A 22,873-nucleotide genomic window follows, 5' to 3' on the forward strand; every position below is an offset into this window, starting at 1 on the left:
AATCTGGTCAATGAAATTTCTATCTAAATATATGTATACATTTGTATTTGCATATATATTTGCATTTTTCACATAGGAGTGGGTATTTGGGGGAAACAAAGGTTTATATACATATATATATATATATATATATATATATTCTTTAGTTTTGCCCCTCAGAATCCCCAGTTTTCTGTGTAAAATATAATTTGTGTCATCTGAGACAAACATCTTTTCCTGACACACAGACTAACACATGCCACTTTTTATTATTATACCTTATAATAAGGTATAATAATGAAGTCTGTTAAAACATATCTTCGATAACCTACCAGAAAATACGGTGTACTATTATGTGAGCAATAGTTACCCGATGATAGGGGGGAAGAAGTATTTGAATTGCCAAATAAATCAATTTTTTTCCCTCTCAAAGTAAGCACTAATCATAAATTCATAGAAGACAAGCCTTGTGCTATGAATTTGAAGGATGTCTGCTTTGTAGCTGAAGACAAAGGAAGCACACAGGAATAAATATTGATTGAACTAATCATCTGATGAATAGAAATGAGCTCTACCAGTGCACCAATACAATAGGTTATGTTAACTAGCCCTTTCGTAGCCCATATGCTGCCCTTTCAACCCATGACCCTAGCCATTCAATTCTTAATGAGGGAAACCACAGGTGTTATAACGGCATTTATGGTAAATCAAGCTAAATATAATAGCTGTGTAAATAGCCAACAGTAGTGTAGTAGTTGGGTGGAATTTTAATGAAAGGAAAGACTGTATAGAGCAACAGGGAGCACTATGGTCCCATATTATTATCAATATTATTTTTTGCTTACTCTCTCTTTTCCCTTTAAATGTAATACTCCGTGTATTGAATTTAAGAATTTAATCTATTAAGACTATTTGTGATTATTTCACAATCGAAATCGAAAGCGCCAAAATTTTTGGTAAAAATTTTTTCCACTACCTTCTGTTTTCATTGATGGTAGACAAGCACGTCGTGATATCGGATTTGAGGGAATCTCACCGTAGTATCTAACATTTTACTCTGGTATTGCTATGAAATTCCCTTTGATGTTAATGAGCATCATACTGCTAAATAGAGTTTATAATATGATCTTTAAACAGATTGCATAGTGTAAGTTATTTTTTGTAGTCTAATGTATTTTTTCTTTTGAGTTAAATGTACATGGATTAGTGTGACAAAATATAGGGCATAAAATGGATCGAAAGTCTGTGTAAATATGATGATTGTTTCTGCGCCACCAATAAAATAGCTTAAAGCCATTCAATTTGATCTAACATATTTACCCCAGAATTTTTTTTTCCAAAGTAGCAGTACATATTGATGGGAAACTTATTTAAAAAGAGCACTGACAAATTTCATTGACTGTATTTTTTTTAAAAAGTTACAAATCGTGATCCAGTACCAGGTAACCCTCATTTAATTCAAGATTTGACAAAAAACACCCATTAAATGCCAGATAATTGAATTTGCATGTTAGTGAAAAGGGAATTAGACTTTCATAAAAACATATGTAACTATTATCTATCTCTATCTTAATATTTGATCATTGTAGAAGATACGAAAGTATTTGAAGCTTAGAGAAAAATCAAATTTGTGGATCGAGCAAGTTCCACTGCAACCTTTTTTATGGGTTCCTTCAATCCCAAAATGCTACGTTCAAAAACATCGACGTACAATTATCAGTTTTTCAGCAAAGTAAAGCTCTAGTAACCGGATGAGCTATATCAGCACTAGGTAGCTTTAAACCTAATGGCAGTCAGCCCCGATAGCAGCTATTCTGATTATTCTGCTGGCTTCTCTGAACAGGTTTCCCTACTAAAGTTGAGTCAGACTTTATCGGAACCAATAGTGTCTTATATATACTTGTCCTTCGTACGGCTGAAGAAGATGTCACTGATGGCGAATAACACGGTATCTAGGAAAATTGTATTTTAGGGTGTAAAGTGAAGTTAGTTCCAGAAGGGGGAAAAAAAATCTGATCACTCTGTGTTTTAGGGTGATATAATGTGAAATAAATTATTTTAACATTAGCTATAAATTCCTTTGATATTTTTTAGTACTGGATTGGAGGAGTTGGAGGGAGAGCAGTGTGGTCTAGTGGAGAGTCTGAAGGACCTGGGTTCTAATCCCTGCTCTGGCACTTGTCTGCTGTGTGACCTTGGGCAAGTCACGATTAGATTGTAAGCCCGTCAAAGGGCAGGGACTGTCTCTATCTGTTACCGATTTGTACATTCCAAGCGCTTAGTACAGTGCTCTGCACCTAGTAAGCACTCAATAAATACTATTGAATGAATGAATTTCACTTCTCTGTGCCTCAGTTCCCTCATCTGTAAAATGGGGATTAAGACTGTGAGCCCTATGTGGGACAGGGACTGTGTCCCACCCGATTTTCTTGTATCTACCTCACTGCTTAGAACGGTGCCTGGCACATAGTAAGCACTTAATAAATACTACTATTATTATTAAAATAATTATTCTTATAATGATAGCAAGAAGAAGAATTATGGCAGAAAAATACATTTTCGGGGTTTGTGATTTGATCAACCAGTCCAGGAGACAGGGTCCTTGTTGACAGCAGTTGTCTACAACATCACTTCTTAGGAGTCAAAATGCAGACACTTACTCTAGACTATAATCTCTAGTTAATGACCACATGTATTCTAGAATTTCAGTATTGCCGTGCCAGCAATCCAAATCACAAGATTGCGACTCTTGCAACAGCCGTGTACGTGTTTTTACAAAGCTGCTTAGGAATCACAAATCTTATCATATATTTTGTCAGTGTACATGTGGTTTAAGTCAAGAGTTTTCCTTTATTCCTTTTTTGCGTCTTCTTTGGAGGGTGCAAGTGTCCTTCATTTCTTTAGAGCTGCAGCTCTAAAGATGGAAGAACATAAACAATTGTTATGTACATATTTTGGGCCCTGTCCAGATAATGAGCTATCCAGAGGGGCGAAAACTTTATGAAACAAATTCAATCTTCCTTGCAAGTGAAACTAACTTTTCTAGTAAAATGAAACTTTAATGATGAAATGAAAACACACGGTTGTCTGACAGTGCCTAATTCTTAAACATCTAAAATATCTGAAATTGAATATTTAAGATCATGTATTCTATAATGAATAAAGAAAGGCTAAAATAATTTTGCAAACATCATTTCAATTATTTAGTTTGGAAAATTAAACATCCACAAATAATGAATCTCTGCCACACACTGGCTGTATCTACATGAGGAAACTATTTGTCAAATAATATTGTACATTTTGGCTCCAAATGTTTGGGAAGTCTTTTTACTCCCCATAACGTTTGTCGACAAGCTGTACAGCGACATGGGTTGAGCAAACAAACAAATGATTTGCTGAGGTGAACTTGACCACATCACCAAACTAGTTCATTGACTCATGCCTTCCAGGTATTACCCCTATTTTCTCTTCAACCTCCACCCATAGAACGGTCTCCTTTGAAAACCCTCATCAAACCAGGAGGCCCTCTAAACCTGAAAACTTACCCCTCACATCCCCCATCCTCCTAGCCCATTCCTTAAAAGCTTTCTCACCCTCATGGAGGGGAGGAATTTGAAAGGTTGATTTGCAGGGAGGACAAAGGATTTTTCAGATGGTATTTTGAGTAAATGACACAACTATGTAGGCTATTGGTAGTTGGCAACTAATTCACTCTAGCTGCTCATCAACCCCAACTCTCACATGGAAGCTGTCTTCAGTAGACACTAATAAAGAATTGATTTGGATAAAAACTCCCTTTGAGATGACCGAGTATATAATAATAACAATACTACTAACTATGTGCCCAGCACCATTCTAAGCTCTGGAGAAGATACAAAATAATCAAGTCAGACACATTTCCCGTCCCATACGGGGCTTACAGTCTAAGTCGGAGTAAGATCGGGAATTGGGTCTCCATTTTGCAGCTACTTCATCTGCGGCACGAAGAAGTTAAGTGACTTGCCCAAGGTCACACAGCAGGTATGTGGAGGATCCAGGATTAGAACTCAGGCCTTCTGACCTTCAGGCCCATGGCTATTTCCACTAGGCCACACTGCTCCTCAGTTTCCAGAAAATGGTTTGGAATATATTTTGTTAGCTAAATCTGTATTTTCATTAGGACACCCCTCTTCATACCAGTATACACTTGTTCATTCCTCACTGGGGGCTTTGAGAAAAAGGGTTGCAATCATATGTCATGGAATTTGCTTCTTCCCAGGGTCAGAGTTACTCTCTGGTTCTCTCGTAGGTACTTAGGGAGGTTGTGTTAACTCTCCTAGGCCCCTGGGGTAGCATTAAGAGCACTATCTGAGTACCCTGCAGCTGAATTGTACTAAATGTTCCCATAGTGGCCAGGAGGATTTAATACACTTTCCAACGTATTTAACCTCCCCCCAGGGAGTAACTTAGGTGCTGGGTAGAATGGCGTTCACTGTAGGTTAGCAATGCAAACAAATTCCATATTGTTTTTTAAGGGGTAATAAGATTTCAATTGGGAAATTGCATGTCATTAAATCTTAGTCTTCAAGTGGATGGAAACACCCCTGGTTTTATAGGGAAGATAAACCATTGTCTGGGTATTTTATGCCGAGACAAGAGGCTGCCAAAGAGCAACCACTATTTAGAAAACTATTCAGAAAACTATGTAGCTGTGCTAGCATTCATTTCTTTGATCAACTTGGAGAAATGGGAAACAGAAGTGCTGTTCGCATTACCGCAAGATGGTTGGGAATTGTGGGCAAACGTTACAAATCAAACCATAGTCACGTGGCAGAGAGTTGAAAGGATGTTTGGTGTGGAATCCTTTCATTTCACCTGTCTGAAAGAAAAACAAAACAGCAGTCTTTGGCTTCTAGTTGTTAGGACTGATCAAAGTTTAAAGAAAGATACAGTTCATAATGTATTTAGCTTCTAATGAAGATGTGAAGTTGTGATCATATTTTCAGCCCAGCCCAGAAGTCTTTATATGTGAAGATTTCTTATGGACTTTGATGGGAGTTTTGCCTGGCACTTAGTAGGGGAATTAAACACACATTTTCAAACCACATTCCCAGCCTCTGTGCAATTGTGAAGATGAGCAAATGCCACTCAGTCTGGTGGTAAAGAATATTTGCTTTGGAAAAACACATCAAATCAGCAGGGTGCAGGACTCTGTGGGAATTTTTAACAAAGTATCTTCACTGATTCTATTTATGTTTCAGAATGTATAGCACCATATAAAATTTACTGGCAATATTCTTTGCCCTTCTCAGGGCCACACCTGGAGAGTTTCCAGTATTCTACCAGTCTCGACTACAGGAGGGAGGGTCAAGCAGAGGCATATCCATTCCATTCCTAGCTTGGCCACTGGCCAGCGAGTGGAAGGCAATCTGCTACAAGTCCAAACTCATCTGTGCTGGGCAGCAGCGGCATGGGAGAGGGTAGAGGGTGGAGACTCAAGTTTACTATACAGAAGGAGGCAATGGTAAACCACTTCCATATTTTTCCCAAGAAAACTCAGTGGATGCGACTGTAGATGGAGGCGGAGCATTCAGGGAGAGATAATTATAATAATAATAATGATGGTATTTGTTAAGCATTTCCTGTGTGCCAAGCAATGTTCTAAGCACTGAGGTAGATACAAGGCAATCAGGTTGTCCCACGTGGGGCTCACGGTCTGAATCCTCATTTTATAGATGAGGTAACTGAGGCATAGAGAAGTTAAGTGACTTGCCCTAAGTCACACAGCTGACAAGTGGTGGAGCGGGGATTAGACCCCACAACCTCTGACTCCCAAGCCCGTGCTCTTTCCACTGAGTCACGCTGTGTCCATGGTGTCGCTATGGGTCGGAGATGATTCGGCAGCATATGACCGGGCAATAATGGCTTACTTTTCCTTGGAGATATAACATTAAAGGTTAGCATTTAAGCTCTTCTATACTCTATATGATCATTCTAACAAAACCATTGAGATACTAGAGAAATTATGGCTTTGGGAAAAAGCCCTTTGGAGAATCAAAGATTATTGTATACACATTATCTTGGTAGTAGAAATTGATAAGGAATCTCTTGACCAGTGGCTGGAAGCTGTGGGCCTTGAGGCTCTGGGACTTCACCATAGCAATAATAATAATAATTATGGTATTTGTTAAGTGCTTACTATGTGCCAGGCACTGTACTAAGCCCTGGGATGGATACAAGCAAACCGAGTTGGACACAAGTGGCAGAGCTGGGATTAGAACCCATGACCTTCTGATTCCCAGGCCCATGCCCTGTCCACTACACCATGCTGCTTCTGTGTCCTCCCCCGTCGCACCCTCTGCTCACCACATCCCTGGCCTCACCTGCTCTAACTCTGACCTAGCTGACACTCAGCAACACAACTTGAACTCACCCCTTCCTCTGCATACAGACTATCGCCATGGGGTCCAGACACTTGTCCTATCCCCTATTGACTATTGTGTCATCCTCCTCAGTGACCTCCCTGTCTCCAGTCTCTCCTCTCTCCAGTCCATACTTCATTCTGTTGCCCCAGTTATTTTCCTAAAACCTTGTGCTCTGCACGTCTCCCCACTCCTCAGAAACCTCTAATGGTTGCCCATTTCTATACACATAAATCATCTCCCTCCTATTTATCCACTGTCTTCCCCCACTACACCCCAGCTTGCACATTCCATTCCTCTCAAACTCGTCTACTCGGTGTTGCCTCATTCTCATCTCTCTGGCTGCCGACTTCTTCTTCACACCTTCCTTCCTGCCTAGAACTCCCCCCCCCCCACCTTCACATCTGGCAGAGCACTGCTCCCCCCATTGGGTACACATACCCTCCTTCCCAGACTTTGCTTCCCAAAGTCCTTATGTACAGATCTTTATACTCTATTTCTCCTACCTCTAATTTAGTATAGTAACTTTCTCCCCTGCTAGATTATAAACTCCTTGAGGGCAGAGTCATGTATTCTGATTCTACTGTGCTCTCACTAGGGTTTAGCATAGTGCTCTGCACGGGGTAGGTACTCAGTAAATACCATCGATTAATTATTTAAAATTGAAAATATCACTGGGCTGGAAATTTAGAGTGCACCTGAACTCAAGTCATTCCATCAGCAAAACTAATTGTGCCTCGGTATTTAATCAGTTTTACAATTGAACCCACTGGTATTTTGGGGCCAAGATAAGACTTAAAAGGAGGGAAAATATAAAGATGCAGGTAGTCTCTTCACAGAATCGAGTATTGTGTTTTTGGGTTTTCATTCCAAGAGTACAAAACTCCTTAACTCCATTTTTCTGTGCAAATAATTTATTTTTGCATACTTTGAACTGTAAAATAAGGATAATTATATTTATCTGCTTTAAAGGATGATTGTGAGAATGAATGTTGATAAAGCATTTTGAGATCTATCATTAAATGTATTAAGTGCTAATAATTATTGCCAAATTACAAGTTCACAAAATACACATTCAAATAAAATGTGCTAAATATTTCTAGTCATTTTGTAAAAAAAAATTGAGGCCTGTGGGTTACTGCAAGTTTTATTTCACACTCATTAATTAGCAGGTTTCTATTGAAAAGTCTTTTTTAACCTTGGGAATCTAATTTTTTGCATGAAGTTCTTGCCAACTTGTTCTTTTCTTAAGAATCTGAAGAAGAAACTGATTTTACTAGCCTTTCACAGACAAGGTATCCAGGAAATCAGCAGGTCCTGAAATTGAAACTTCATCAGCATTCAACATGGCTTATGCTCCTTTTTTTAATCACTGAGGATCCATTATTAATATATGGTGGGATTCCATGGAAGCAGAAATGTAGACTGTTTCTCAAGGAGATGTCGTCACCTTAAAAGGTGTTTTGGTGAATCATGGCCATCAGTGTTAAGGATTGACATTGGAAAGGTAGAGAAAGTTCTGGTCCTGCCTCTGCCATAGGGCTGCTCTGTGACCTTGGGCAAGTCACTTAACCTCACCGTCCCTCAGTTTCAAGTAAAATGAGGATAATGTACTTCCCCTGCCTCTTAGATTATGAGCCCCGTGTGGGTCAGCAATTGTTTCCTGTCAGATTTTCTTGCATCTGTCCCAGCACTTGGTTCATGGCACATGCTTAATAAATGCTATTATTAGTACTAGTGACCAATTCATTGTTATTTGCTTGCTCAAGAAAGGCCTAATATAATTTAGTGTGCTGAACCTATACAGTTTATCTCACATCAAACTATCTGGTTATGCATCTTTTCCTCGGATTTTCTTTGCATTTTAAAATTGATTTGGCCCAAATATTTGTGGGTGATGCTCTGTCTTTACAATGTGGTTGACTTGTGTTTCTGCAGTTTTCTCTTTGCCTTTTCATGCAGACACCGAGTCACTGCCCTCTCTTTAGATGTTTGTTTCTAGGTCTTTTAATTGATCTTATTATAGGGTGAAACTCTAATATCAGAATATTTTTAAATGTGACTATTTACTCTGTGGGAGAAGTGATATGCTGGATGATCAGCATGGTAACACTGATTTGCATTTATTTCAGATTATTCCCTTCAGTTTGCTAGATATAAAGTACATTTTCCACTCATTTATTTTTATATTTCCTTTCATTTTCACTACCATTGACGATCTGTGCAGCTAGTGTTTCCTATTTATTTTGGAGAATAATTTTTAACAGGGCTATATAAACTCAAGTGGGGCATTCAGATTCAATCTCATTTCTTTGCAAAAGAGGTATTAGATAGCCATAATAATAATATTTGAGCAAGAAATGGAGGAGAATGTGGTTTGGTAAGTCAAGCAAAAAGTAGTCTTAGATCTCATCTTAAAAATTCCTCCTAATTACCTTACTCTTTTCAGCAGTCCCAAGTGAAATGATGAAATTTCTTAGCATTTAAAATATTAAACATTTCAAATTAATATTATATTAAACATAAGGATCAAAGATTGTCTCCAATCTCAGATTCAAAAATCAGAGAGCACTTGTTTTACAAAAAGTCTGAATATGTAAGTACATAATGTTTTGTGCTGTTAAATGACAGATACAAATAACCAATGTGCCTGTTGACAGGAATTGTAGAATGTGATATTGCATATTTCATTCTTGTACTTTGCTCTGGTGCTCTGGTAGAGTTGTCCTTGGGTTTGAAGAAGACGTGGCTGACGGTGAGACTGCATCCACGAGTGTGAGTGTCTTTGAGAAATAATCTTTCGCATGCTCTATCCTGTAAATACAGTACTGCATTTGGCAAAAACCAAAGAAAAGACAAAAAAAGAAAAAGCAAACAGTCACCATAGGCAAATCAGTTTATCTCTTTGTGAATCTGCTACTGTGTTTGCAAGACACAGTAATATAATAATATATAATAATTATTATTATTATCGTACTTGTTAAGCACTGACTATGTGCCAAGCACCATTCTAAGGGCTGGGGTAGATACAAATTGATCAGGTTGGACACAATCCCGGTCCCACGCGAGGCTTACACTTTTAATTCCCATTTTACAGATGAAGTAACTAAGGCACAGAGAAGCTCAGTAACTTACCCAAGGTCACATAGCAGACACGTGGCAAAGCCGGGATTAGGACCCAGGTCCTTCTGACTCCCAGACCCATGCTCTATCCACTAGGTCATGCTGCTTCTCTACAACTTATGTTTTTACAATTTTAAGTGCTAGTTTATGTGCTTACTATTGAATGCTTTCTATGTGCCAAGCACTGTTCTAAGCTCTGGGGTAGATGCAAGCTAATAGGTTGGACCCGGTTTATGCCCCATGCGGGACTCACAGTCTTAATCCCCATTTTACAGATGAAGTAACTGAAGCATAGACAAGTTGAGTGACTTGCCCAAGGTCACACAGCGGACATGGGGCAGAACCAGGATTAGAACCCAGGTCCTTCTGACTCCCAGGGCTGGGCTGTATTCTTTAAGCCATGCTGCTTCTCATTTATGATGTGAGTCATTAACACTAAGATTGTATATATGGGAAGCAGTTCCTTCTCGAGGCGGGAGTATGGGCCTGGGAATCAACGTTCTCGCTTCAAAACTGATTACCCTGGAGCCTCAGTTTTATCATCAGTGAAATGGGCATAATTCTGCTTGTTTCCTCACTTACCTTTGAAGGGGTATAATGATGATAAATAAAATGATGAGCCTCATTGCCCCTTATACTCTCATTGTATTGGGAAGGGAATAGATCACTCTATCTTGAAGTGAGCCTAACTCTTCTCTCTTTAACAGCTTCAGCAGCCAGGTGAAAGAATTGACAAAAAATATGGGGCTGGCAGTTCCACCCTAGGCTGCTTACACCACAGCCTGGGTCATGTGCCTTTTCATTAGGCTGGGAGGCACAGACCACCACTGTTCCTGGTGTAGGTAGAGGGGCGATTCTCTTCCTCCATCTCCACTCTCGCTAAGATGCCTAAAAGGATACCCGTGGTCCTTTTAGGCAGGACTCTTCCTCCTATGCTTGGGGAAGAATCGGGCTGATGACATGGAAAGTCCTTCAGGTTCTCCGTTAGAAAGATATTATGCAAAAACAAGGCACCACATTATAATTAAATTTACTATTGTAGATAAAACACTGTAAGGTGTTACGAAACAGAAGCAAAATGCTGTTTTCTTCGTACTTTTCTTTTGTTAGCTCACAGCAGAGAGCATTTTATTCATTCTTCCCTATTTTAATGTATTCCTTTCAGATATCAGTTCATTGGCCCAGGGAACATTTCACTTGATTAACCTTTGAATATTTAATTTTTCCTAAGTGTCTAGGATCGGGTCTTTCTCACAGTGGGCCTTCGATATGTAATGGGGAATGATACTAGCGTACGAAAAGCTAGATTTGTTGCTGCAAGTGGTTGAATTGTAGTTGACCTGTTTATTTAGCGTGAACCCTGTGTCAAAAGGATGTGGGAATTACAGAACTGCTGCCTAAATTGAAGAAATTTTCTGACAACTTCTTGCATTTTCAAAGATTATTCACTAACCAAGGTGTTGCCAGTTTAAGGTGATGGGCAGACCTGGTGACAGTGGAAGCAGGGAGCCCCTAACTCCAGGGCACTGTTTACTCCTGCCCCAAATCATATGGGCAGGCTTAGAAGTAAGAAAATAGAACTCATTACCCCCAGAAGGCTGTGCAGACAGGAAGTAAAGGGAGGTTCCAGGAGGGTTTGTATAAATTCATGGACAAAAAGTCCAAAATGATTACTAGGAGGGAAGGTTTTGGAAGAAAAGGGAAAAGCTTGAGATGCTAGATGACACATCCCTATCAAAGAGGATGGATGTCCAAAGGGGCAAGGATCACATTATTCCCCCTAACATCTAATTGGCATGTTTGGAGATTGAATACTGGGTTTGATGGGCTGTTGGTCTGGCCCAGTAATGAACTTGTTTATGTTCTTAAATTCTTATTGTGAAGAGAGAATAGGTCACATGGAGAGTCTGGAAAGGGCCTGAACCCAGTGGACCATGGGTGGGGGCGGGGGTACTGCTATCACTGACATACTCAAGCTGGGTGATTGCTTTCGTACAGTAGTGGTGAAGTGGAAAAACTGTCCTTGTGAGTTTTTTACACATACAGAAAAACTGTGGAGTATTTCCCAATATTTTTTTTTACCAGAACATCACTGCTCCCTTCTTCACTCACCTTGCTTGTTTCAATCAGGCAGCTAAAGTGAGATACTAAGTACAAAATCAGTCAATAATAACTACTGAGCACATACCATGTAGAGAGTACGGTACTAAGCACTGGGAGAAGGTGACAGAGGTGGAAGACACCAGCCCTGCCCTGCTGTTAGAATATAAGATCACTGTGGACAGGGAATGTGTCTTTTGCTTCTGTTGTTCTGTCCCAAGCACTTAGTACAGTACATTGTATTCGGTGGGTGCTCAATAAGTATCATTACTACTATTCCACTACTTTCTCATTACTATTCATTCATTCAATCGTATTTATTGATCACTTACTGTGTCCAGAGCACAGTACTAAGCGCTTGGACAGTACAATTCGGCAACAGATAGAGATGATCCCTACCCAACATAGGGCTCACGGGCTAGAAGGGGGAGACAGATAACGAAACAAAACAAGTAGACAGGCATCACTATCATCAAAATAGATATATAGAACCATAGGTAATTACTAGTACTAATGGGAGAAGAAACAGGACCAAAAAAGGGCTTTAAATAATAGATTGAATCAGTTGATATGTTCAAAAGAGCACTCACTCCCTTTGGGAGCTCATCTGCTCCCATGGCTTCAGTTTTGTTTTTTTGGTATTCGTTAAGTGCTTACTATGTGCCAGGCACTATATTAAATGCTGGGGTAGATACAAGGTAATCAGGTTGGCCACAACCCATGCCCCACATTGGCCTCACAGTCTTAATCCCCATTTTACAGATGAGGGAACTGAGGAACAGAGAAGTTAAGTGACTTGCCCAAGATCGTCCTGCAGACATGTGGTGGAGCCAGGATTAGAGCCCAGATCCTTCTGACTCTCAGGCCCGTGCTCTATCCACGAGGCCACACTGCTGCTCTAACCAAGTTATCTGTAGCTATCCTTAGTCAAGCTGCTACCTGAAACATGTACAGATCTGCTGTTGAGAAACAAAGATGTTAGAAGTTTGGACTTGGTTTTCGTTTTCTCTCCTAATTCTTCAGACCAGGAGGAGTTCAAAAAAACTATATTTAATGGCTCTTTTGCCCTTATATACTGTCCAAAATTTGGTTAAATATGATCACTTACATTGCTGGAAAGGAGATCTCCTAAACCAGAATGGTCATTTCCTTTGCTTACATTCATTTCTCCATAGTTAAGCAAAGGTTCATCAATCAATCAACGGTATGTGTTGAGTACTTCCTGTATGTAGAGCACTGTACTAACCACTTGGAAGAGTACAACACAACAGAGTTGGTAGAAATGAAATTGTACCCTCAAAGAGCTTACCAAATTGGAAAATTTAAACACTGATTTGAAAGCTTATTCTTTCCTGTTTGACACTCTAAAATTGCCCTATCTGCTCTTCTTTTTTCTTGTTTTAGGGTTTTCAAAGTTTTCCCCATGGATTTGGTAATATTTATCTGATTGTTTTGAAAGGCATTTTATGAAAGGGTTCATAACATAACACGGCCTCAGCCTTCTTTTGCTCCTGCTTTCATAATTTACGTAGCTGATTTGACTCAACTGAGAATTTTTCTCAACCTACTTCAGATACTGTTCTATGATACCCAGTTAATTTCTCCTAAAACCCTTGAAAGCCTATTTCTCAGATGAAGATTTACAAAATATTGACTAGAAATGATTCAGAACAAATTTGGTTTCTAAAGTGACTCATGGCCGCAGGAAGAGTTTGAGGCACCTTTGCAAAACAAATGCTTGTTGCCATTTATGTTGCCATTCAAACAGGGTTTACATAGTCCTATTGTTGGTCTGGTGGGAAAGAGCAGGACCCTGGGCATCAGCATGGATTCTAATCCCGGCTCCTCTGCTTGCCTGCTGTGCAACGTGCCTCTCTGTGCCTCAGTTACCTCATCTGTAAAATGGGGATTGAGACTGTGAGCCCAGCATGGGTGTCCACCCCTATTTGCTTGGGTCCACCCCTAAGAATAGTGCCTGGAACATAGTAAGCACTTAACAAATACCTTTATTATTATTATTATTATTATCCCAGTGGTTAGTGCAGGGCTTAGTGCAAAATAAGTGCTTAACAAAATATTATTATTATTATCTGACTCTGAAAGTAGGGGAATGCCTGCTGGGGGTATGCCATCAGTGGCTAAGGTTTCTGACCAAAGAACCACTAAGGGATGCCACGAGGTGGACAAAGCCAGCAGGAATCCTGAAAAATAGCTGGCTAACATGGGAAAAAAAGAGCACATTGGCTATCTGGGCAACCTACTACTGGGTTGTGGCACTACAGCTCAGCATCAGCACTATAATGTGATCAATTTGGCTCTCAATGGGTCCTTCATGGAAAAAATCTTTGTATGTACTCATCAGTCAATCAATAGTATTTATTGAGTGCTTCAATTTTGCATCCCTCGAGGGCAGAGTTCCTGTCTACTGTGCTCTCCCAAGGGCCTAGTGCAGTGCTCTGCACAGAGTAAGTGCCCAGTAAATATGCTTTGATTGATTGGTTGGGAGAGTACACTAGAGTAAGAATACATCATCGCTCACTCTAGGAACTAAGTCTAGCAGTATTTCTTAGAGTATGTTCAGAGTTATTCATTAGTTAAAACACTCTATAAATGGTGTTTTAATGGTTGCTATAAATGGTTAGTTGTTTTTATTCATTTAAGGACATAGCTTTCCTACTAAGGCTCTAAAGAGAAATTTCCACCAGTAGTCCCTGACTGGATCCTATCTTCTGACAGTGAGAGGTGTGGCATGTGAAATAAAATAATTTGCAGTAATCTCTAGGTACAGAGAACAAGAATGAGCATAACAATGTAAAATAGGTACTGTACTTAAAGAGATATCCTTTGGCTTTCCAGGAAATTTCAGACCCAAACTTGCAATTATCATAGCATATAATTTATGGAATAAACCCAGGTAAATGTATGCTATAGTAGTTAACTTGCTGTTTCTGAAAAAAAATCATCCAAGTCTATAACCAACCTCTGTAGGAGATTAGTATTCCCCATGGGTAGTCCAAGTAAACGACTAGGATGATAGACAGAGAAAAGTAATTTTTCTGTCAGTCAGAGATGGAATTTGCTTTCTATCGCTTAGATTTTTAAAATGTGTTTGCCTTGTTTTGATTACCTGAAAATGACCTTAAAAATATGTACCTTTTTCCACTAAACGGCAGTGATGAACTACAGTAATTGGCATAATAAAAATGTACTGATTATCCTGCCAGTAAATTTAGTGCCTGATGTTAACAGAGTTAAAGTTGGGGAAACTTTCAACTTTAGAACTTCATTATTGCCTGCAGTAGACTGGAAGCCTCGGGGACAGCTAAATTGACTTATTATTGAGTTACAGGCTGCTGGCTATGCTTTTGTTACATCCTGTTAACATATCTGGCCTGCACTAAAGAGAAGGTTTCTTAGTATGCCAACTGTACAGAATGGAAATATCGTACAAGAGACTTTAGAAAGAATCACGTGCTCTGAATGTTGGAGTTACTCACAAATGTGTACTGTGAGGATTCTTTTTTTTTTTTGATTCCTGTTCACTAAACTGAAGTGGCTGTATATGTATTTGTGTGTAGAGGTTTAGGGGATAGAAGATAGGAAAGACTTACTGAAGATCAGGGAATTCAGGGAAAGGAGATACTTTAGCCTTTCCTTCAAGTACATCTGCCTCCTGAGTACATTTACTTCCATCACAATGGACTAGAAGAGAGCCTTGTTTAGTGATGCGGTGCCCAAGAGACTTAATTTAGCTTTTATAGGAAATTCAAAGAGAGAGAGAGAAATAGAGAGTGAGAAAGAATAAAGAACAAAGATATGAGTTTGCACAGGGAATATTGATACTTACAGAATGAAAGATATGAGTTTACTCAGGGAATATTGATACTTAATGACTGCTTCTATAATTCTTTGAAAAGTAATTTTCTAAGTAAATGCTGACATGGACTTTCTGCTAGAGGAGGACCCGACTTTCTCCTGCCAAACATGTTTCAATTTCTCCTGCCCCCATTCTTTTACAATTACCTACAGCTTGTCATTCTGGCTACCCAAACTCACCGGCTGTAATGCCTTGAAGATCAGAGCCATTCTTGAACATATATATTTCTTCTTAATTCCTGACATGCATCATCAAAAGCCCATCCTGAAGAAAAAAAAATTAAAAATATTTCTAACAAAGCACTAGTAACAGTGATCATTTTTTGTTCACATTAGACATTATCACCTTCCACGTACACCAGAGTGAATTACAAAGCCTGAATTGATTGGGGTGCAATGAACATCCATTTGTTTTTTTGCTAAAGCTTGTTTTGCTAGCTACTGTACATAGCGTTCAGATAGATGCTGTCCCTACCTTTGAAGATTTTATAAATAAGAAATAGAAATGTTCCTTTCTATTGCTTTACAGAAAAACTAGTCACATCAACAAAATCACAGAGCAGAGTAATAGGCGATCAGGATAAAATGCTAGGGCCTTTACTCCTCATTACCTGTTTCAACCATAGTTCCTAGAGCTGCACTACCACAAAGTTGTGGAGCCATGATTAATGAAAATAGTCCAAATAATATCCATAGATGTAGTGCCAGGGCTATAATGATGGCAAGAGTTTTACAATATTCACTGATGAAAATTCTTGTCATATTTAATAATTATAATAATAATAATCATAGTATCTGTTAAGCACTTACTATGTGCCAAGCACTGTTCTAAGCGCTGGGGTAGATACAAGGTAATCAGGTTGTCTCACATGGGGCTCACAGTCTTAATCCCCAATTTACAGATGAGGTAACTGAGGCACAGAGAGGTTAAGTGACTTGCCCAAGGTCACCCAGCAGACAAGTGGCTGAGCCAGGGTTAGAACCCACGACCTCTGAGTCCCAAGCCCGTGCTCTTGCCACTAGACCATCTGCTTCTCTTATTTGACATATTAGTTATACTTCAAGGACAGGGATTCTTTTCTGCTCCCATTGAACCACTAAATACAATTCTAGTTATTTTACATCCTGCAAGATTATCACGAGCAATACACTTTGGTCCTATTCCTTTCCCTTTTGCTGCCTTATCTACGAGGAACTGACATTGTACAATGCTGTTCTGCTATTACACCTACACTAGCTTGCTGCCTTTTACACAACTGCACTACTATTTCAATTTGGTGGTTAACTGCTGCTGACTGGCCTATTTTCCCTCCCACCAAAGAACCTAATTAGCAACCCCCAAGAAAAAAATTTCGGGACCCACCATTAATTTAGACCTGACTATCATAGATGCTATCATTAGAGAACTTTGTATCGTTCAGCTGAAAGTGCTGATGATATTTCTAAGCAGAGTTTCACACACTTGGATGGTAATATATGGAATATAATTTATATTGAACTCAATATATTCCTCAATACATTGAACTCAATATATCCATATCTATATATGGATATATTGAGTTCAATCAAGGGTCCAGTCATATAACCAAGATACATCATATGGTGAATTCCAGCAGTAACAACATGTAGTTAGTTATGGTATTCATTAAGGGCTTACTATTTGCCTAGCACTGTGCTGAGCACTGGGGTAGAAATGACATAATCAGATCAGACTCAGTCTCTGTCCCAAATGGGGCTCAGAATCTAAGAGGCAGAGAGAGCACGTAAATGAGATAAATTATCCCTTTTGTAAGTTTTTATAGCCGATATAGGATTGATTAACCACAAATATTTTTCTGATTCATTGAAGTAGAATTGAAGTTTCAGTAGCCACCTTCATCTTTACCAGCAAATTTGAGTCAGGCATATTGATTTTTTTCCCCTTTGGTAAATCACTTTTTATCCCCAAATCAAAAGTCAAAGGCTAGTTTGAATGGACTTTGAAGAATTAGTTCATGTCGAATAAGAATGACTTTGAGATCTCGTTCCCGAGCCCACAGATCTGTGTGCCCCCCTCCCCCCAATCCCACCAGTGAATTGAAGGTGGGGTGGGTGAGGGGTAGGGAAGAGAATTGAAGAATTATGCTCTTCTCTCATTTTCAATTATTTAGGAATTACTTAATAAGAAGCCACCCTCTTTCTGATTATATCTTTAGTATCTCTCCTGCCTCGAACTTCTGAGGAAGCAAAAATTCACCCTTGGCAGTGAGGGAGAGGAAAGTTACTTCCTTTTGTTCCCTCCCTCATTCTCTGAAGAAGCCTGCTTCAGGCAGAGAATAACTCTTTGCTTGTGCTACTGCCTACTCCATAATTCTCCAACAAAGCACTTTGAGGTGTGTTAAAGGGATGAATAGAGCAAGAGTGGTTGCAATGTTAGCAGAATTGCTAGAAGCCCACCCACAGCCTCATCCCCAGAGTGTTGCCCAAAGACACAGTGAAATATCCTTATGCTACGTAGACACACTCTCCTCTCTCCCCATCTTAAGAGCTCTTAGATATTCCTACACAGAGATACTTTGAAATTAATTTGCACTATCTCATTCTACCAATAATTGGTGTGACATTCTGCACAGCATCATTTTTGATATTTCCCAGGACTCTTCAAAGTTCAGCTCCACCTCTGCTGTGTCTCATCATGAATGCTGGATCAAATTATAGGAGAATGTGCTCAAGAGGCAGGCAGGAAGGAGATTTGTGATCTATTTCCAGCTGATTCTGTCTTGTGAAGCAAGCTTTTGATAGAAATGATAGTTTAATTTGCCTCAATTTCCCCATCTGTGAAATAGAAGAGAAAACTTAACCCCTTAGCACCACATAAGGACAGAATACCATTAAAATGTTCCAAACTTCTCAAAAGCAGGTGTTTTTAAAGCCATCCAGTAATCCAGGAACATGGTACCCTGCAAGACCCTTGCCCTCTTCTTGTATCGTTAGGATATCCCATGCATGAGTAATTCTGGTTTTGATTAATGTAAACAGTATATATGAAAAGCTCATTAATAGTTTCTCCTTGGAACCCTGTTCTAGCTCTTGAGCTAAAAAGGGCTATTTTATTTATACCTCCCCTTTTTCAGTTCTCCACACATTAATTAATCAATCAACGGGATTTATGGAGGGCTTACTCTGTGCAGAACATCAGTCATTTACAGATTAGCTAATTGTGTTGCGTTTCTGGATTTCCTTTGGAAGTACGGAAGGCACCTTCAACAGGAACAGTTGCCAACGATCAGGCCCATCATATTTGTAGCTATAAAGCATTAAACAGCAAATTCCCTCAGATATGAGAAAATGGAGGTTACTCAAAAATAAAATCATTAGTTGTATTTTGTTGTGTGATTTGAACAAAATACTTTGTCATCCGTATGTTGGCTGAATTAAATCGTCAAATTAAGCTCACTCTAGCACCTTTCCTAAATGAGCAAAGCAGCAGAAGATGCCAGTCTCCATGGGATGGTGACTAACTATATCTACCGAGAGCGATCATTTAAAATGCAGCCCACTGTCTGGGGCATGCTTCCCTTGAGGATTGCAATGCTACCTGCTTCTAAAAATAGTTGCCAAAAAGAGAAGAAGCATAAATCAGAATCTGTGCAGGTGATTCTTAACATGAAACAACCCATAAACTAGAGCCGTTGCTCAATTATCCACAGAACATGGAGAATAAATTCAAGAATAGAATAATGCGCGTTGATGAATAGGTTACTCGCAGTAAATCACTATTACTCTATTAAAAGTGAACACTATATAAAACACATATGAAGAATTCTCTTCTAACGTTTCAAGTCCTTCTAAATCTCATTAACACAGAGATTTGCACTGATTTATTGGGTCAGAAGACTCCAGTTTTAGTTCAAAAGAATAGCAAGAAGTAAACATTAAGTAGATTTGCTGAGATTGTTTGGCCTCAAATTAATAGCTATTGATAAGCCCAGTTTCTCTTTCATTTTCAATTTGTTTGATTTTTATTCTTTTATTATATTATCTTAGTTCTCCTGTTCATCTTTTATACATTTTCCTTGAGCTCATCTTTCTCCTTAGTTTTGATTCCTTTTCTCTTAATTTACCAATTATATTCCCTGATACCAATTTCTTTCCCTCCTTTCCTCTCCTCATGCCTTTTCACACTTATTTTGGATTTCTTTCCCTTCCTTTTCATCATCCCAGCCCAGTGCTCTCCCCTTGCTTGTTTTCTTCAGTCACATGCTCCCTCTCTTTAATTCTTCCAATTTGCTTATTTTCTTCCATTTTTTCCCCTTACCAATTTAATGGGAACAAGTTACTCCCACAAAATGCATTGAATGTATCAAAAGACCACCTGCTCCTATGGTCTTTCAAAGGGGTGATTTTTCTCTCCGGTCTGCCCCCTTCCATTGAATACGTAAAAGACGCTCCACATTCTGGATGAAATGAGTAAAACAGTGAAAAGAGATATGTTCCAAAACTACACACAAATTTTTATTTTGATATTGCCAACTGGCCCTGGGGGAAAACAAGGTGATTCCCAATTTTAAAAACAGAATTTTTAATTTTCTCCCTCACTTGCAAACCCGAGCACCTAACAGATACAGACCTGAAGCCACCAGTAGCTAAAGCAAATGTTTCTTCTAAGTACTATTTCTCATGTACTCACAAGTTTAAATTTATTCTACTGCCTCGCCTTATCAAACTGTCCTTCAAACTTTTAGCAGATGGCATAACGACAGTTAAAAAGACTAACAAAATGCCGGACAAGACCAGGAAGGATACTGAAAACTAAGCTTTAGATTAGCCATAGACTGTAAGCTCCTAGCAAGATGGATAGCATCTACTGACTCTTTTAGATTGTATGTTCCCAAATGCTTAGTACAGAGCTCTGCACACAAGTGCAGGGAGGAGCAGGGTGAACTAGTGGAAAGAGCATGACCTTAGGAGTTAAAAGACCTGGGTTCTATTCCTGGCTGTACCACTTGCCTACTGTGTGAGTTGGGCAAGTCACTTAACTTTTCTGTGCCCAGTTTCCTCCTCTGTAAAATGGAGGTTAAAGAGCTTTTCTTCCTCCTACTTAGACTATGAGCCGCTGTGGGACAGAGGCTGTGTCTGCCCTGATTAACTTGTATCTATCCTAGCGCTTAAAACAGTGCTTGATACAAAGTAAGTGCGTAACAAATAATAACAACAATGATGATAATAATAAGTGTTCAATAAATATTGATTGATAAGATGACTATACATCTACCCCGGAAATACTGTATGCATTTCTGGTCGCCACATCCCATTATGGTGCTGAAGAAGGTTGGGTCAGAAGGGTGGAGCAGCTTTCTTTGGTGGATAAATTGGAAAGTTTCGGTGTCTCTGATCTGAAGAGATGAAGCAAAAGAGAGGGCATGATTGAAGCGTGTCATCAGGGCAAACAAGTGTGGTCTAATGGATAGAGCAAGGGCCTGGGAATCGGAAGGAGCCGGGTTCTAATCCCTGCTCCGCCACATGTCTGCAGTGTGATCTTGGGCAAGTCACTTATCTTCTCTGTGCCTCAGTTACCTCATCTGTAAATTGGGGATAAACATGTTAGCCCCATGTGGGACAGGGACTGTATCCAACCTGATTACTTTATATCTACCCCAGCGCTTAGAACAGTGCTTAGCACCTAGTAAGCACTTAACAAGCACCATGATTGTTATTATTTTTGTTAATGAAATTCCTGAACAACAGGACTAGGGAACACACATTGAAGCCTGATGGTGGTGGGTTCAAAACACGAAAGGAAGCACATCACGCAGTAGGTGATAAATATATAGAATTGTTACCCCAGGAAGTCATGCGAGGAGGAAATATCAATAGGTTCAAGAAGAATTGGGATAATTAATGGTTGAGAAATCCATAATTGGTTATTAAAGGGAGGAGTTATGGATTTTAGGAAGAACCACCTGACCCATCTGGTTAGATGTCATGGAGGGCAACCAGCACACTCTTCATCAAAACCTCATTGGTTGCCTCTGCTGGAAGTAGAATACCCGGCTAGATGGCAATGCTTATGTTCTTTGGGCAAATCTGCTCTCCCTGTCAATATGAATGAGTCAATTCTAAATGAGCATTAGATATAGACTGATCATTTTGATAGACTAGTTTCAGAATAAGGGCTGCTGTGGATCCATGCTGAATTTCAAGCTCACAGGATCTGGAGATTCTCTGGGAAGCTGGAATAGAGTCTGAGGACAAGAAAAACCAACACCCAGCAATTCCCGTAATAATCCTAATGTCTTTCCATTTCTCTTCTTGCTCTTCCCTAAGGAATAACAAACCTGTTTTGAAAAGTGCAGGCCCAAGACATAACTCTAAGGTTTGACACGGATTAATAAAATTGAGAGAGAAAATAGATTCTGGATATTAAATTATACAGCCATTTCACCCACTTATCTATGAATGTGTTAGAAAGTTTTTCGAGGACACTTTGCTGTAATATTTTTGGGTCCTGTTTCTGTCTCAATGTTAGAGCTGTTGTTTCTTGTTGATTAAGATGTGAATTGTCTCTTATGAAGCATTTGATGCCTCCCATAATTCCCTCTATCCTCCTTACATTGTCCTCTCTCTTCCCTTCTTCTCTACTCCACTTGCCTTACCTAAATACTCCTGGGAGATCTTTCAGAAAACTCAACTATCTGCCTTGATTTTTGGTCCATAACTAATTCAATCAATGGTAGGTATTAGGGGCCTACTGAGTGCAGAGCAATATACTAAGTGCTCGGGAAAATACACCAGAAACAAAATGCATGTTCCGAGCCCTCAAGGAGCTTACCGTCTTAATGGATTTCCTGATTTTGCTGACTTCTTGGTTTCTTGCATGAGAACCTGGAACCGTTGACGTAAGTGGATGAGACTACTGATTTTTTCTCCCTTTTGGAAACACTGTCTGAATATTTTATGTGTTGTTTAACTAACCCATCAATGTTGCTTAGAAACCATTGTAATGGAAATGCTTCTAGGCAACAATCTAGTGACACTATCTTTTGCTTTTGATTGGCTACAGCCAACTTCCCTGACCATCCATCGTCTCAAGAAACTGATATAAAATTTGAAATATTGTTTTATGTCTATTTTGCAAGGGAAATGACCATTTCACCACTGTTTAATATGTTCTAAATTTGTGTCAGATTTATTCAATGTAAACGACTCTGTTTCTACACTCAAACAACCTTCTGTCCCTAACCTGCATTTTGTTTTCATCATGGACCCTATGGCTGTTCTGCCGGGTTAAATGGCAGTCGCCTAGTGGAATCGTTGTGATGCCCTGAGATTGTGTCCCAAATTATTCTAGAACTTCGTATTGTTTGGAGGTGGTGGGAGAGGGTTTGGTTTAATTTTGGAATCTTGTTGTCTGG

The 22,873-nt window shown here is 39.4% G+C and overlaps 1 protein-coding gene, 1 long non-coding RNA gene and 1 other non-coding gene across 3 annotated transcripts in view; 2 read left to right on the forward strand and 1 right to left on the reverse strand.

Moving 5' to 3' along the window:
• The window catches only part of RORB (RAR related orphan receptor B), a 180,607-nt gene that overhangs the window by 6,368 nt on the left and 151,366 nt on the right, over positions 1–22,873 (forward strand). The window lies entirely within an intron of this gene.
• Positions 5,261–5,398, forward strand: LOC114808529. The gene has a single exon (XR_003756376.1). It is a non-coding gene; the product is annotated as a small nucleolar RNA SNORA7 (small nucleolar RNA).
• LOC114808116 lies at positions 8,766–22,723 on the reverse strand. Its single transcript, XR_003756007.2, has 4 exons — positions 22,291–22,723; positions 20,734–20,854; positions 15,660–15,744; positions 8,766–9,208 (listed from the first exon to the last, which is right to left on the reverse strand). It is a non-coding gene; the product is annotated as an uncharacterized LOC114808116 (long non-coding RNA).

The sequence above is a fragment of the Ornithorhynchus anatinus genome, chromosome X5 (assembly GCF_004115215.2).
Source record: "Ornithorhynchus anatinus isolate Pmale09 chromosome X5, mOrnAna1.pri.v4, whole genome shotgun sequence".
NCBI lineage: Eukaryota > Metazoa > Chordata > Mammalia > Monotremata > Ornithorhynchidae > Ornithorhynchus > Ornithorhynchus anatinus.